This window comes from Ictidomys tridecemlineatus, unplaced genomic scaffold, assembly GCF_052094955.1.
Source record: "Ictidomys tridecemlineatus isolate mIctTri1 unplaced genomic scaffold, mIctTri1.hap1 Scaffold_42, whole genome shotgun sequence".
NCBI classification, from domain to species: Eukaryota; Metazoa; Chordata; class Mammalia; order Rodentia; family Sciuridae; genus Ictidomys; species Ictidomys tridecemlineatus.
The window spans coordinates 2,092,370-2,109,684 of NW_027522720.1; the positions used below are offsets into that span (position 1 = coordinate 2,092,370).

General features: G+C 45.0%; 1 pseudogene across 1 annotated transcript in view; it reads left to right on the top strand.

The window, feature by feature from the left end:
- LOC144373522 (endothelin-converting enzyme 1-like) overlaps nt 1–17,315 on the top strand; it is a 64,226-nt pseudogene that overhangs the window by 15,884 nt on the left and 31,027 nt on the right. Inside the window, exon 2 of the transcript XR_013433173.1 lies at nt 12,864–13,076. The product of XR_013433173.1 is annotated as an endothelin-converting enzyme 1-like (transcript). The remainder of the gene's footprint in view (nt 1–12,863; nt 13,077–17,315) is intronic.

The following is a 17,315-nucleotide window of genomic DNA, read 5'->3' on the forward strand; positions in this document are numbered from 1 at the left end:
ATAGTATTTGCTTAGTGGTCATGATTTCCTTTAGTTTATTCTTATCACATAAATTTTTTTATTTCTTCTTAGGTTCTGTCACATAATTACTGGAAATAGCAATCTAGGTTTATAATTACATTCTTTCAGGGCTTGAAACAATTTGTTCCAAGCCTTCCTGGCCTTTAGAGTTTTTGCTGAGAGATTTGCTGTCATTGTGACTGGTTTTCCTTTATACATGACCTTGGCATTTCTGTCTTGTAGCATTTAAAAATTCTTTTCTTAGTCTGTATTTTTGGTATATCAGTGTCATGTATCTCTCTTGTTCTATGAGCCTTGTTAGGTCTTTTAATGTCCCATATTTCTTAGATACTCTGCTCATGTAAAGTATTCTCATTAATATTTTCTCTTCAAGGCCTAAAACTTTGTTTTCTACATCACCTAATCTATTAGTAAGAATTTCAAATGACTTTTTTATTTGATTGAGATTTTTATTTCCAAGATTTCTGTTTGGTGCTTTTTATGAATCTGTATCTTTAAATTCAAATGCTCTTTTATAGCCTACCTTTCTTCCTTTAGTTTATTTGATAGATGTTCTTTTACTTCAGTGATCATTTTAACCAATTTTTGAATTTTTAAAAAATATTTGTAGTTGTTGATGGACAATACCTTTATTTTATTTGCTTATTTTTATGCAGTGCTCAGAATCAAATCCAGTGCCTGACACTTGCTAGAGGAGCGCTCTACCACTGAGCTACAACCCCTGTCCAAAAACTTGTTGAATTCTTCATCTGACATTTTCTTGACTTCAGTGTCTATGAAATCAGTTATTGGAGAGGTGTGAATTTTGAAAACTATCTTATTACCTTGTTTCCTCACATTTTTTGTATTTCTGGGTTGATATTTTCACATCTGCTAGGATGATTATCTCTTCCAGTGTTATGTAAGGAACTTTTTAGTGAGCTGTTTCTCTTAATTGTGTGCCCTGAGTTGGGAATATGTCTATGTCAAAACTCACACCCAACATTGATTTTATATTCAGTCCCTCACACTGTTTTGAGAGGAGATACAATCAGCTGTAATCAATTCAGAACAAAGCCATATACTAATAAACCTTCAAAAAATATTCTGAACATGTTCTTCTCAATCTCTTTTATCTAAAAGTGGAAAGTGGAGTAATTCTCTAGCATAAGTTAAGAAATTAGGTATTAAAGAAAGTACATTGCTATTAAACTGTGGGGTCATGATGAGAAAAGAGGGAAAGGAAATGACAGTGGAGAGACAGGAGTAGAAAACACAAAAAGAAAAAGAGGGAGAGAATATAAAGTGAACAAGGGAGAAAGAGGAATGAGTAAATCCATTTAATTCATTAAATATATATATATATATATATATAATTGTGTTAATGAATACAATATTAAATAATAGGGAGAAACCTAGCAAATCAATATAAAAATAATATCTGTGAAATAAAAAACTATTTTTAAATTATTTCTTACTAAACTAATTGAGATGGAGAGATTTCTTATTAGGCCTTCTGGATTTGAATTTCATTGGGTTTTGGCTCAAGGGCATTTTAAGTGGAATAAACCAGGTAAAAAAACATGGTCAGTGTTAAACTTATTCAGAGGTATAAGTTTCCATTCTTTAAGACCTTCACTCTTTATTGCTTCTTTTGCTGTACAGACATTTAGTAGTTTAATATGATACCATTTTTTTTTTGCTTTTGTTTCCTATACTATTTCTGTTGTTTTTTGTTTTGTTTTGCTTTGTTTGTGTGTGTGTGTGTATGTGTGTGTGTGTGTCTGTGTGTGTGTGTGTGTGTGTGTGTGTGTGTGTGTGTGCGCTTCTTAAAAATATCCTTGGCCATAGCAGTATCCTGAAGGATTTTTCCTGTTTTCTTTTAGTGGTTTCAGAATTTCAGATCTTACATAAATCTTTAGTCTATGTACAGTTGATTTTTGAAATGAGGTCTCATTTTATTCTTCTGCATGTGGATACCCAATTTCCCCAGCATCATTTATTTAAAACACGATTCATTCTCCCATGTGTGTTTTTCAAATCTTTCTCTAAAGTCAGTTGGCTATATATGCTTGTGCTTACTTCTAATATGTTTTGTTCCATTGGTCTATATGTCTCTTTTTTGCCAATCCCAGGATGTTTTCATTACTTTGTAGTATTCGGGGGAAGAGGGGTACTGGGGATTGATCCCAAGTGAAATAGGTAACCACTGAGCCACATCTCCATCCCCTTTTATTGTTTGTTTGTTTGTTTATTTAAAGTTTGAGATAGGATCTTGCTATATTGCTGAGGCTGGCCTTGAACTTGCAGTCCTCCTGCCTTCACCTCCCAAGTCACTGGGATTATAGGCATCTGTCACCATGCCCAGCAGTTTTGTAGTATATTTTGAAGTGAGGTATTAAAATGCCTCCTGTATTTTTGTTTTTTCCCAAGGTTGCTTTGGCTATTGGGGGTATTTTGTGAACCCATGTAAATTTTAGTATTGTTTTTTTTTTTTAAGTTCTGTGAAAAATGTCATTTGTACTTTGGTGTATGGATTGCTGTCTTGACTCTTATTTCAGGTAATTTTGATACTGTTGATGTATAACAGTGCTGCTGAAGGGTGTGTGTGTGTGTGTGTGTGTGTGTGTGTGTGTGTGTGTGTTTAAGGTTGATTTTGTCTCCTTCAAATTGATGAGTTAATTTACTACTTGTAATTGTTTTCTAGCAGAGAGTCTGGATGTTTTTTGTTTTTGTTTTTTAAATATATAAGATCAGGTCATTTGCAAACAGTGACAATTTGATGATGGCTTTCCACTTTGTATGCCCTTTATTTCTTTTTCTTACCTAATTGCTCTGGCTAGGATTTCTAGTACTATGTTGCAAATGTGATGAAAGAATGGGCATCCTTCTCCTTTGCAGTTGTTTATTTTTGATGCATTTCTTTTTTCATGATTTATTGTTAATTTATTTTCATAATGTTTCATTTAATTCTTCAGATAACTTTCCTTTAATTCTTTGGTTATATTTGTTAGAGCCACTTTAAATTGTCTTTAGTAAAGCTGGGCATATTAGCTTAGTGGTAGAGTGCTTACCTAGCATTCTGCTTTTGGTACTGGGGATTGAACATAGGGTTCACTTTACTACTTAGTTCTATCCCCAGCCCTTTTTACTTATTTTTTTTAATTGTGAGACAGGGTCTCACTATATTACTTAGGGTCTCGGTCTCCTGAGCTTTTAGGATTACAGGCATGTGCCACCACACCCAGTTTGCCTAGCTTTCTTGAGACCTATGTCTCATCAATCCTTATTATGATCAAAAGAGAAGATTCTTGGTATTTGACATGTGGGCCCACAGAGTCCTACAGTGTTTCAGATCCCGAGTATGGGCCATACTTTGCTGTTTTGTTTTTTGTTTTTCTACTGGTGGGGGGAGCACAGAGCTTTAGCTTTTCCTCCCACTTATTTTCTTATAGAATGTATTCTTTTAAGTTGCCTTCTTCTGTGCTTATGAGTATTTAGTACTTGGATTCCAACAAATCAGCTCCCTGAGCATCAAAGCTGATGGTGTTCATAGGCATGCTCAACCTTGGCAATCTATTATATCTTAGGATTTTTAAAGAAATCAGTTTCATGCCAGAATGCCATAGGCATCCATTCTTCTTATCCTAAGTTCACTAACTTTTTATAAGTAAATGTTTTTTCCCTTTTTTTCTTAACTGATTTCCAGAGGACCAAAGTTGGGAGTGGGGTTGGTATTGGGTTTTGTTGTTGTTGTTGTTGTTGTTGTTGTTGTTGTTGTTTTTAAAATATATATATATATATATATATATTTACTTGTAGTTGGACACAATATTTTTATTTATTTTTATGTGGTGCTAAGGATCGAACCCAGTGCCTCACACATGCAAGGCAAGCGTTCATCCACTTTGCCACAACCCCATCATCCCTGACCCTGAGCTCTTTTTGATATTTATTTTGAAAAAGGGTCTTGCTTAGTTGCTAAAGCTGGCTTTGAACTTTTGATCCTCTGGCCTCAGTCTTCAGAATCACTTGGATTACAGGAGTGTGCCACCACACCTGGCAACAACCTCCACCTTGTATACGCCCCCTGCAAGGAGTGAAGAAGAATTTTCATTCTTCTGTTACACTACCTTCATGTATGAATATTTTGCCTCTTGGTATGGAAATCTAGGTTAAATTTTGAAGTTCTTTTTTGTGTTTTTATTCTTTAAAGTAAAAGATTCACTGTTTCTGTATTGCCTTAATGCCACCTTTAAAAGGAAGTCTCCTGTCATTCTTTTCTTGCATCCTTTGTAGTTAATTTCTTTTTACTTTGGTTACTTTTAGATGTTTCTACTACTGGTTGCTTTTACACTGTTCTGTTATGGTATTCTTTGTTATGTTTGTGATCTTCCTTTTCTTTCTTATTGTCTTTCCTTAACATATTATGGTTTTCTGTAGCTTCTTGAACATGTAGGTACTTTTTTTCATTTTTCTCTTTCCTTTCAGGACTTGTATTTTTTATTGAATGCCTGACATGTTGGGTTTTTCTTTCTGTTTCAGATAGTTTTATATTATTACAAATATTACTTGTACTTTTTTTCTTGGACACAGTTATGTTTAATCTTTTCATACCTACTTTTAAGGTTTGTTAAGTGGACTGGAAGAGCATTTAGTCTAAAGCTAATTTTCTCTCCAGCATTTAGATAATAAATTTTGTACTCTATTCTGTCTCCTGTGAATTATAAGATGTTCCCACCCTGGCCTATCAGAACACAAACTTTCTACCCATGTGTTTTTGCCCCCATGCTCATTTTTTCTGGTCCTTCTTTCTCCATCCTAGGGTGGTTTCTTCACATATGTATTCTCTACTACTCAGCTAAAGAGACCATAGGGTTCTTTTGCTGATTTTTAGAACCTTCTCTTTCTGTTTAGCTGTCCCTTTTGATCCTGCACCTTATATCATATAATCACCTTGGCCTTGCTGAAGTCCCAGCTCCTTCTCCACTCTATTATGTCCTAGCTCTGCTTAGGTTTCCCTGCTTACTATGCTGCCTGGCGTGTATAGAACTGGTCCAATTTTAAGGCTTACCTTGTGTTATCCCTTGTCAGGGATCACTGTCTTTTTATGATTTCCCTGAATCTGTAACACCAAATAAAACAGCATTTACTATTTAATGATTGATTTTTATTGAGTCTTGCCAAAGCTTTCAGCCTATTATTCTCATATAAACAAGAATTCTTTAATTTCATGGTGTTAACTTTAACTGATTTGTATTTTATTTTATCAGACCTTATATCAATTTGTATTAGATCTGTTTTAGCTTACTATTGATATATAAAAATTCAGCCATTCAAAACAAGTGCCAGTATAGTTGACAATATAATCTACCTCCCAGATATGAACAGTATGCTATGGATATCAGCCATTAATTTTCCAGAAGTATCATTCAGTTTTTTTTATTGATAAAAGCATGATGTTACTCTCTAGTGCTGAGAGAAAAAAAGATAGTGACAATGCACTTGAAAGGGTTTGGTCATCATTGACCAGAGGGCTGAGGGAGAGAGAGAGAGGCCGAGGTGGGCTCCCACAGGCTTCTGCCCTGGGATATGGATGTTTATGCCACCACTGAGGATTTCTAAGAGAGAGAAGCTGGTGTGAGGGAGGGAAGACCATAAAGTCACCTTCAGGATGTATTTGATTGTTCCTGGAACAGTTTCTGGCCTGAGGAAGCACTCAAAACATACTGTTAGATGTCCCAGTGAGGGGGTCTGTGGAGGAATTGAAAAATTAGGACCTGATTGATATAACCTGAGATCAAGAGAGGACATTTAAAACGTAGGCAAACGAAGACACAGAAAGTTTAGGAAACCTGTTCAATGTTTTCTAGTGAGTCAGTATTAACTGTCCGAATGAAATCTAGCTCAATCCCTTTTTCATTCATTGCTCTGGTCATACAATAATGATGCTTATATTAATTGTTTCATTTCTCCACATAGAGAGAGAAATGTCCTCGGACAACAGCAACACAATAACAATAAGTGACCAAATCATGTTTTGGTAGATCTTAGCATCTTCAACCCCAACCCAAACAAGCACAGGTTTGTGAAGAGGTTACCTTTGCTGTCCACTATGTTATACTGCGTTTACTGTGTTACAATAGGATACCAGCTGGCAGCATCTGGTGAGTCAGATATGGAGCTTGAGTAAAAGATGTGGCCATAGGGAAAATGTGTACAGAACTCTTCTTGCATACATGAACTTGGACCTTTGGGCTAAGGTTAGAATTAGGTCAGTGCCCTCCACTGAGTTGAAAGAAATTTGGATTTTCTTTCTCCCAAAAAAGGAAACACCACATTTGACTTTGATGTAATTATATATCTTAGGCATCAAATTTATATAATGATTGTAAAACCCAGAGAGCCCAAGAGCCTTAAATGATATACTAAGAAGAATGTACATTTAAGTAAAACTAGAAGTACTTTACAGCACCCTGGCACAGTGACCTCTGAGAATCGATGCTCTTTTTCTATACTGAAGGGCACACACTGAAATATTCTCAAATAAATATTTGAGGACACAGGTCAGAGATGTAGATAGCTCTGCACTGAAACTTGCCTGTGTGTCTTATTTGACAGAACAGTTCTTGTTTTCATTTTTTGTTTGTCTGCAGTACTGGGATTGAACCCAAGGTCTTGGGCATGTTAGGCAAGCACTCTTCCTAATAAGCCACATCCCCATCCCTTTTAATTTAATTTTATTTTATTTTAAGTTGCCAGTACTGGCCTCAAACTCACAATCCTCTTGCATTACCCTCCTGAATAGCTATGATAACGAGCATGTGCCTTCATACCCAGCTTTCATTTTCCTCTCTAATTGAATATGTTTTCAAATTAGTCACAATGATTTCACTTTTGGTTCTCTGTCCAGCAGGAAAGGTTTTATGTGATCCACTTAGCCAGCCCCTGAAGCTTTTGAGTTTACTAGTGCTGAACTTTTCTGACAAATTTCTACATAAGCAGCCAGTTACCAATAATATAATTACATGAAGCCAAAATATTCTCATGATTCAGCCTATACTGAAACCCTAAGAACTCTCTCTGACTTCCTCTTCCACTGGGTTGGTAAGAACCCAAAGCCATCTCATATCCTAACTTCACAAAGCCTGGGTCTTAGATGTGAAAATGAACATACCTGTTGCACATGTATCTGTGTTGCTGAGGTACAGTTGCAACGTTAAGCCAAAATGCTCAAAAATGGCATGTAAAACAATCTTCAACATCAGAGACCTGAACAACCTGAGTGCATCTGAAAGGCCCCTGATGCATGGTGATTCATAGTGAGGACAGTGTGAGCTGTCCTTTAGCACTGTGGTGAACACTAAATGAGACCACCTTTTATATATTGTCTATATTTGTGTGTGTGTGTGTGTGTGTATATATATAAACAAATTTGAATTTTCAGGATATTGTGAAGGACCAAAACACATTAGATGGAAATAAACCTGCCCGAATCTCACCAGTAAAGACTCCAGAGGTCAAGAGTTATCCTTCCTGGTCGAGGTACCGTGGTAATCTCCTTAGCTTGGAAGTCCACAGGCATGGCCCACAGCTGTGGTCTTGAAGGTAAACAGACAGAGTGTCATGGGTAGCCAACTCTGGTAAGTTGTATTCCTATTCCCAACTATCCACTGTCTCCCCTGTGGGATTATTGTGCATCCAGCCCTTAGACATGTGGCTTTCTGTTTCTCTGAATGGGCAGAGCCCATGTCCTGTGTTTTGGAATGTGAATGGATGTGGTGTCTGAGTTGAAGCTTTAAATGTGCCTGATCGGATGGTTCCTACCCCCTGCCATGAAAACTATACAAACCAAATAAGTTCCATGATGGTTAAAATCTTTCCTAAACTTTCATGTAAGTATTAATTCATATCATTTTCAAAAAGTATCTGTATGTGCATAGATATATGTGTGTCTCTCAATGTCCTCACGTGTAGAGGTGGGACTTCAGTTGGGTCTGAGTCTCCATCACACCTCTTCATGTGTCCTGTATCTCATATCTCAGCACAGGGAGGTGGGCGGCATGGATGGTATGAAAGTCTTGGAACCAGAAGGACCAGCAAGTTCTCAGTTGGACAAGCCACGTCACTTCCCAGAGCCTTCGTCTTCTCTACTTTAAATGGGTAAGCAGTGCCCAATTTGGAGATGGCTCTGAGGAAGTACCTGGTGCCTGAGAGGACTTTCTCAGCTTGGTTCTGGGCACTGCTGTTGTTAGGACATGGGACAGTTAGACAGGCTGCCACTGCCTGCTATCCTCAGTCCCAACAGACTAGTAACAAAGGCTTCTGTTTACTGTACACCACCTGTGGGCCAAACGTCTGTCATTTAAGTCTGTCACCTCCTGTCCCCCTCAGAGCACCCCTGCAAGGTGTGGTTGCTTTGGGTCCTTTTCCGTATGAGGAAATGGGCATAGACCAAGTAACTTGGCCAAGCTTACACAGACAGTGGGGGTCTAGTGTCAGGTGGAGTGGAGAAGTGTGCACAGGCTGCTGGCTCCTGAGGGCTCTGGGGCCCAGGTCCTGCCCACCGGCTTTGTAATCAGGATGCACTCCGGAGCACACCAGGACCCCAGAGGAGCTCAGCTCTGTGACCCAAGGCCTTTGCACCGCTCTGTAAGTGGGTATGTCTGTTCCATCCCACATGGTGATGCCATGGGGCCTCTCAGGTCCTGCGGTCAGGAGTTCGAGGCTGGATCTCATGTCCAGCTGCGTAGATCCAGTCAGTGCCTCATTGCTCAGCCCTTACACAACCCAACAGGGTGGATTCAGGTTACAACCAAGGCCAAGGGCCCACTCTCCTGTACCCCCACATCCTGCTTTTTGCTGGCCCACCTGGTGAGCAGCCCCAGGGGTTCCATCCACCAACTTGGTCACTCACCCCATCAGAGAGTTCATGGCTGTATTGAGCCTTTGCCACTGTGAAGTTGCTGACCTGTGAAGGTAGCCGTATTGGGCTGGGGTGAGGAGGGCCCTTGGGGGCCTGAGGAGAGGGCAGAGACTTCATCTGAGTCACCCCTGCATCCCTCTTGTATGGGACCCATATCATTCATTCATTCCACAAACGTGACAGGTGCTTACTCTGTGTCAGGCACTGAGCTAAGGGCCTGTGTAATACTTAAGAAATAATCACTTGATTATTTAACTATTTAATGGTTTATTGGCTTTTTACCAAATGTGCCTGGCCCAACAGGTGCTTAATGCCTGTTTGATTCATTAATTACTAATCTCCAGACTTCTAACCATATGTGCCTGGAATTGTGCCTGCATAACTTAACTGTGCAAACAGTAAATCAAATAGAAGAAATTTTCTTAGAGATCCTGCACCTACTGGAAGAAAAAGTAGGCCCAAATCTTCATCATGTTGGCCTAGGAACTTGGAGTTGGAGTGAACCACAGAGTAGGAGGATTAAGCCTTTCTCTGCTGAGTGTGTGTACCTGACTGTGCAGGTGTGAGTTGCGAGTGTGTGCATGCACCTCTCTGTCAACAGGGCACATGCAGATCTTCCTCACCCTGAAGCTGCCACCTTACCTTGTCCTCACCGAAGTCAGTCCAGAACAACTGGCCAGTCAGTGTGGAGCCTGGCCAGCCCCGTTGCTCAGCTCATGGCCCAGGACACGGGGAGTGGGGCAGATTCACCAGCCAGTGTTGCCTGCGACCATCCTTAGGAGTTTCTGTACAGAAAGTTTCTTCACCAGGAACCAAAAGGGAACCCCCAGGGTCAGCTCCTAGTGATCAAACCCAAAACAATTCTGCCAAGTGGGGCCCACACTGAAGAATCCTGCTTCTGCCTTGTGTTCCTGGCTCTCAGGGCCTCAGACAGATTTTCCCTGGCCTAGACCCGGGAGAGGAATGAGCCGGTCAGAGGATCAGTGACCCTGGGCCACCTGAGAAAGCAGTGGCCACCTCGGATGTTGACAGTAACCTCGTTACACAGCAGTAGGTGCTGACATTGGCCACGGATGCACAAACATCAGGCCAGTCAAAGCAGATCCTCTGGTGATTCTACAAGACCCACCGGTGAGATGTCTGGCCAGTGAAGTGCATTCCTGTCCACCCTCCTGCTAGGCCCTCCCTCCCAGAAACTCTCAGGTGCTTTGCAAACAGCAGCCACCAAACAAACAATTATGTTCTCCCAGGAAATATTTCAAACCATCTTTGATAGCACTATCCAGATGAACGCTTTCAACGTGGGTCTGGTTCCTGCTTCTCAGCTGACCACACATCCTAAAGGGAAGAAATATGAGCCCTGCTGCAGGTGGTGACAGGCGCTGGGCAAGGCACTTTCATTCAGTCACTTGTTCATTCCACATATGTGTATTGAAGAGCTGCCGGATGCCAAGCACAGTGACAAGAAGGGGACATAGAGGAGCAAGGGAGATACCTAACCCACCCTCAAGCTCATTTCTAGTGCAGGAGGTGGACAGGGAGATATGGTCGTGACCCAGCGCAGCCCACGCTGAGATGGCAAACACCCAGGCAGTTAGGGATCCAGAGGGGAAGAGGGTCTAGAAAGGTTTCCCTAAGGAACGGAAGCCTTGGATGAACAGGGTGGGAAACCATTAATTAACTAACCAAATATACATTAAGACCTGCTTGGCCAAGACTATTTGTTTAAAGATCGTCAAACCCTAGAATAGTTAGATAACCTAAAGGTCACTGCCCGGGCCCAGCCAGGAACCCAGGGCAGTGTCTGCAGAGGAGGCGCCCGCTGAGGATACCACCTGCAGGTCCGACTCTAGGTGCTGGTTTCTGCTTTTGTCTTCAACCCTGAGCCCCTCAGCAGTCTGCCTTCTGGGTCTTTCCACCAGCCAGGATCGTGCCAAGCTTTACTTCCTGTGGTTTGGTTGTAACAACAATAGGTATTCTTTTTCTTTCCCAAATATGAAGTTTTATCATAATAGTGAATAGGCCTTGTCAAGCCGCACACAAGTTCTCTTCTGCCTTCCCCCATAAATAATCCTGTTGTCACTGTGGCTGGGGACTGGGACATGCAACTCTGAAACTCCTGATGAGCTCATCTGGAAATATTGAAAATGGCAGCTTCGGTCCTGCCGTAGAAGAGCTCTGGGTTCACGCACAGTAGCTCAGTAATTTTTAATTACTGCCTAATCTCAAAATTAAGTCACCCTGATTTTCTTGCTGTGGTGTGACTCCTCTGAGCCCTTCATCCACCTGAAGGACTTGGGGTTTGTCAGCTGAGGTGGATAAGCCCCCGGGGGACCTGCTCAAGACCCTCAGCCCTGCTGGTATTGTTTCTGAGTGAGCTGAAGGCTGCAGTCTTTCCTCCTCTCTAAAGATCAGCCTGGAAGCTCAGACCTGTCTGATGTACCCTGTGTGATGGGATCATGTGAGGTCTTCCTGTCATCACTGTGAAATGGACCCTGGAAAAACTGAGGCTCAGAGGTTTTGTTTTTGGTTTTCGTTGGCAGTGCTGGGGGTTGACCCAGGGCCTTCGGTGGCAGATGCATACTGCCAAGCTGCGCCCCCAACCCAGGGTTGTACAGGAGGTCTCTGCACCAGTTTTGAACCCAGATCTACCAGTCTCCAAAGCTACCCAGCCTCACTGCCTCCCTGTGTGTTGAAGGAACCAATCCTGCCAATCAGGCCACTTCAGCCTCTGCTATGGCCACCAAAGAGGAGACAGACAGCAGGAAAACATGGCCTTGGGGCTGCTGGGCCAGAATAGGCCAGCATCTGCTCTCAGCTCTCCTGTGAGGCTGGATGACCTTGATCTGGTCGCTCTCTCAGAGCCTCAGTTTCCTCAGGGATATCCCACCCGCATCTGACGCTGAGCAAGGGTTGAAAGACCGTGAACGTGGGTGGTGGTCCTGGTGCCCAGCCTGTTCAGGAAGCAGTCCCCCCTGTGGCCTGGGTGGCTCCTGTGGGCAGGCCATGAGCCTCTGGGTACCTGCCAGATTGGTCCTTTGCAAGAGCTCATCAGACAGCCTTGAGGCAGGGTCCAGCCCTTGCTCACGCCTTTAGCAAACCAGCCTCTCAGGTTGTTTCTGTTTATTTATTTATTGTTTTGGTTTAGGGTTGTTCAGCCACCAACCCCCCCCTCAATTGGGACAAGCAGCTCTCCTGCCTGGTGAGGGAATGGCTTCTCCCAGTCCTTTCCCTGTCCCTGAGTCCTGGTACCATATATCCACATCACCCAGTTGGCTCCTAGTCAATGTTCAGTTTAGTTTTGTAAATAAGTGGCAGTTTCTCCTGGTGTGTTTTGACTTTGCTTATGTAACATGTGTGTCCCCAACAGAAAAGGGAAGGACTACCTCCTGTCTCTCCGCCTCGCACACACTCTGTACTCAGCAAAGGGCCTCAGTATTGATTTTGTGGAGTAGCTGAGTGCGTGAATGAGTGGATAAGTGTGTTAAGCATCAGGGAATAATAAGAAGTTAGAGAATCTTTGTGGAGGAAGGGTTGATTAAGGGAAAAGCACCCCTGGGTGTGCTGGTGCCCTCCTGTAATCCCAGATTACGTCGGAGGCTGAGGTAAAAGAATAGGACATTTGAAGTCACCCTCAGTTTAGCAAAACTGTCTCAAAGTGGTGAAGAGACCCTGGATTCAATCCCTAGAAAGAGAAAAAAGCACCTGGGCTCTGGGTTCTTTTAAGCCACAGAAGGGACTTTAGGCAATGGGCAGAAGTCTTATTTCACAAACCAGAAGATAATGAAGCTGCTGAACCCTTTCTTGTTCGGGGTCTAGTGACCATCCAGTTCCTAGTCTGTTCAGTCAGGGCAAGGGTGGAGCTTGTGTGCTGGGGCCCTAGGCTCCCCAACCCTCCTCCCTGCCCATCACTGACTTTTTTCCCTTACCCCTCCAGGAACACCCCCAGTGTGCCTGAGCGAGGCCTGCGTCTCAGTGACCAGCTCCATCTTGAACTCCATGGACCCCACGGTGGACCCCTGCCAGGACTTCTTCATCTATTTCTGTGGGGGCTGGATCAAGGCCAACACCGTGCCTGATGGCCACTCACACTGGGGGACCTTCAGCAACCTCTGGGAACACAGTCAAGCCATCATCAAGTACCTGCTGGGTAAGCACCAATGGGGACACTAAGGAATGGGCTGCAGGGGACGCCACCTACTGCACCTGCCAGCCAGGCCTGGTCACAGGAGGGGCTTTGCCCTGTCACTCGCTGTGGGGCCCTGCTGTGTGAGTTATTCGTCTCTAGTCTCAGTTTCTTTGTGTAACAGCATTAATAACATCCAAACTGTAGAGTTGTTTTGTTTGAGGTGCTGGGAATCAAACTCAGGGCCTTGCATTTGTTAGGCAGGTGCTTTGTCAAAGTTTTGAAACAGGGTACTTGCAAAATTGGCCAGGGTGGCTTCAAATTTGCAATCCTCCTGCCTCAGCCTCCAAAGTAGTTGAGATTACAATCATGCAGGGCTTTGAGCACTACAGAACACACTGTGATGCGTCAGCTCGTCTGTGACATATACCAGGCACACAGGAGCTGATAGCTGTGGTCATTTTATTTTGTGGCTTCAGGATGCAGCATCGTCCTTGGCTAGCATTGACTGAGTTTTGAAAGCTGTGAGCAAATGGAGTCAAGGCTGGACATACCACATCAGACTTTAAGGCCCAACGGAAGTTCTAACAGCTTATCGGAGAGTTAAGTTGTCCATGTAGGCAGGGTCTTCCGTGGCCTCACAGACTCTCCAAAGTACTTTTGACTTTGGGGTTGATGGTTTCATCCTCAGATTCCAATTCCCCGCCTGCCTTGTGTGCAGCTGGATTTCTGGTTCATGTTGTTGAATTCCCATCAGCCCCATGGAACCCAGAGGGAGTTGCAGCGCCAGGCTGCACCCCAGTCCTGACTCAAACCCCTTGGCAGTAGGGACCTTTTATTGCTGCCCCCTGCTATCCCCTGTCCTGGGACCCTAAATGCTGGGAAGGGCCAGATTATGAAAAAAACAATCCATGCAGCCATGCTGGACAGACATTGGCTTTGACAAATACTCATTAACTTTTTGAAAACCACTCAAGACACCCAAGGTAGGTAAAATGAAGAAGCTACCTGAGAGGGGACAAGTCTTCTCAAAAGGACAGTCATCTCCTTACAAGACAGGAAATGATTCTAATTTGACAATTATGAAATCAAGGCAGCTGGGGCTCTTGGTGAAGGTGGGAACATGTACACAGGTGAAGGAGTCCTTGACTCACTCGTGCCTCGTGCTGGGGCACAGCTGCCACCAGGTAAAACCTGCCTGTCCTTTCTCCTTGACCCGGGCATTTCCTGGGTGGGATGCCCCTCAGCACCCAGTGCAGCGACAGCCTCCTGCTGGCCCCCCAGGGATGGAGCAGGGTGGTACTTGAACGTGGAGTGAAGGAACCTGCAGGCCAAGATGGCCAAGTCCCAGCCTGAGATGGCCCCGGGCCATCTGAGGCCACCAAAGGTGTCTTCCAAAGGGGATGCCGCCTTTTGTTTCAGAACTGGAAGCTCAAGTGGCAAATATGTCTGTGGTTTCAAGGCTACAACTCAGGACAGTCCCTTCCCCAGAGCCCAGTGACACAGCCGGGGCCTTGGCAGGACCATAACGAAGCAGTGGGTGGTCCAGACACGTATCGAGGTGGGCTGGGTTCAGTGCCGACTCTCACTGCGGGGTCTGGGCCAGTCCCGGAGCCTGATTTTTCATTGACACACTGGCAACTGCGCTCCTCCAGGTTATAAAATTTAATGGGAAAATATGAGTAAAGAGCTCTCCTCAGTCTGCATGTGGTGGTTGCTCTTTGCGGTGGTAGTACTCTCATTCCTCACGTTAATCCCCATACAGGACTGTACAGTTCACAGAACGCTTTTGAACTGTCATCCCATTTTATCCTGTAGGGTGGAAGCTGGGGAGGTATCGTTCACCTCATTTGATAGATGAAAAAACTGAGGTTCAGAGAGGTCCTCAAGATAGGCTCATAGTTGGCCTGATTCCTGGTCCTGTGCCCTTTCCCCTGTCCCATGCCCTCTCCTCAGGTATAAGGGACAGACATAGCTCCCTTGTCACTGTGTTGAAGGGAGCACAGAACACTGAGGGCTGAAGGAGAGTGGGAAGGACACTGGCAGTTTTTGAGTGTCTGTTATGTTTTAGGCTGTTTATATCTACTGCCCCTTTAATTCTCATTAACATCCTGGAACTTAGGGATTATCGTTCCCATTTTACAGATGGGGAAACTGAGGCTCAGAAATGTGAAATAATTTTGCCAAGAACATACCTTCATTCCAGAATGGAGTGGGGCTGGTGCTCTGGGGGGCAGATAGCATCGAGGGGGGGAGGAAGAAAGATGGGCAATTAGGCCCAGAACCACTCCTTTTGCTTTGTGGTCAAGGGCACTGGCCTCCCACTGGCCTGGAGCTGATTCTTACTGGGAGGACCTTAGACCTGTGCCAAGATTGGATCCATCCTGTCCTGTTCCCTGTACGGTGGCAGGGCTCATGAGGAGTGGCCTCCAGGCCTGGGCCGTAGCCTTACATCACCGTGTCCCTGAGAGTCCCGTTGTACATGGAAAGCTGCTCTGAGCCGGGCACAGAACAGCCGGCACCAGGCCATCAAACCCTTGACCCCAGGGCCAGGGGCTGATGGTATCAGGAGGCAGACCAGAGAGCTGCCAAGTCTGGTGGCCTTGGCCTGCGATCTTGGCCATTGCCAAGTGACCTGCTTCTCTCCACTGTAGCTCCAGTCTCTGTGAAATGGAGGAGCCAGTGCCACCGGGAGTGAGGCTGCTGTGACACTGACTGGCACGTGTGGTTCAGAGGGCCACGCACAGGGCCTGGCACCCACCGGGGGCTCAGCAGGGCATAGGCGCCCTTCTTGGTGGGGTGGGTTACAACCGGACTTCATCCTGACAAGCTGTGTGACTGCAGAGGGCCACCAGCCTCTCAGGCCTCAGCTCTCCACCTGTGAAGTGGCGTCTAGCTCATGTGATTAATCAGGATGCTGTAAGGGAAAGAATCTCTGCTTATTTTATTTCTCAGGGAAGCACTGACGCGGACCTGGCTCCAGAGCAGGCAGTACAGGCACGTCCCCGCCACCAAGGCCTTGGGTTACTTCATTTTATTCCCATGGTACATTCAAGTAGGCACCAGTATATTCCCATTTTACAGACGAGACTCACAAAGACAAAAGAAGTGTATTTCCCAGGAAAAGGTAGAGCTGGGATCAGCTATGGGGCCTCAAAATTTCTGTCCTTTGTCTCCTGGCTCTCCTGAAGTCAGATTCCCCACCGACAAGCCCTGAGTGATGCTGCTCAAGAGTTTGGCTGAGCAGAGCCTCCGGCCTCACGGTTCCCATCTGCAGTGGCTGCTTGACCAAGCTTTGCAGGCCAGCCAAGCCCTGGCCTAGGCCTGACTCAGTACTGGGATCACCTTCGCATCACACTGACCAGAGGCTTGGAAGGCACATCCTGGGGTCCCGTCCCCATCAGGGTTACTCCTGGGGATTAGTCTAGAACAGCCCCTCACCTGTGGGCCTCGATACCTGGGGCCTTGTTACCTGAGTGGACACTGGAACAAAAGAGAGTGCTCAGGCTCCTCTGAGGTCACCCGGAGCAGACTTCTTTCTAGATGGACAGAGGAAAAGATATTTGCAGTGCCGGCAAGGATAGCGTCCACTGGTCCAGAGGACAGCAACTACCATCCATGTGCCAAGTGAGCTTGGGCAAGCCGTGTGTTTCTTTCATGGGTGAATTCACCCCAGGCCCCTCAGGAAATCCAGAGACCTGGAGCAGGTGGGCTGAACTAGGTCCGGGGCCACTGTGGTGTGTCCTCCTTGCAGCCTGCTGGCTGGAGGGTGCGACCTCAGCTGTTCAGAACACAGGCGCCTCACTGCACTCTTGCCTCTCCCCCAAGAGACATACAAGCACTACCTTGTGGACTTAGGGGAGACAAGAGTGTGGCCTCACCAGTTACAGGGGCGCAGGCCTGTAATCCCAGCCACTTGGGAAGCCAAAGCAGGAGGATCACAAGTTCGAGGCCAGCCTCAGCACTTTAGCGAGGCCCTAAGCCACTTAGTGAGATCCTGTCTCAAAATGAAAAATAAAAAGGGCTGGGGATGAGGCTCAGTGGTTAAGCGACCCTGGGTTCAGTCCCAGGTACCCCCAAAAAAAAAAAAAAGTGTGACCTCACATCATCGGGGAAGCCAACAGACAGGCCCCTCACTCCTTAGCCTGGCCCTTGCCTGAGGCTTTCCCACTGTGCTTGGATCCAGTCTCTAGAGTGCCCCCACCCGGCCCTTCAAGACTCCTTCGACCCACTGCCTCTGTTGAGTCTTCCAAGGGCTTCTTA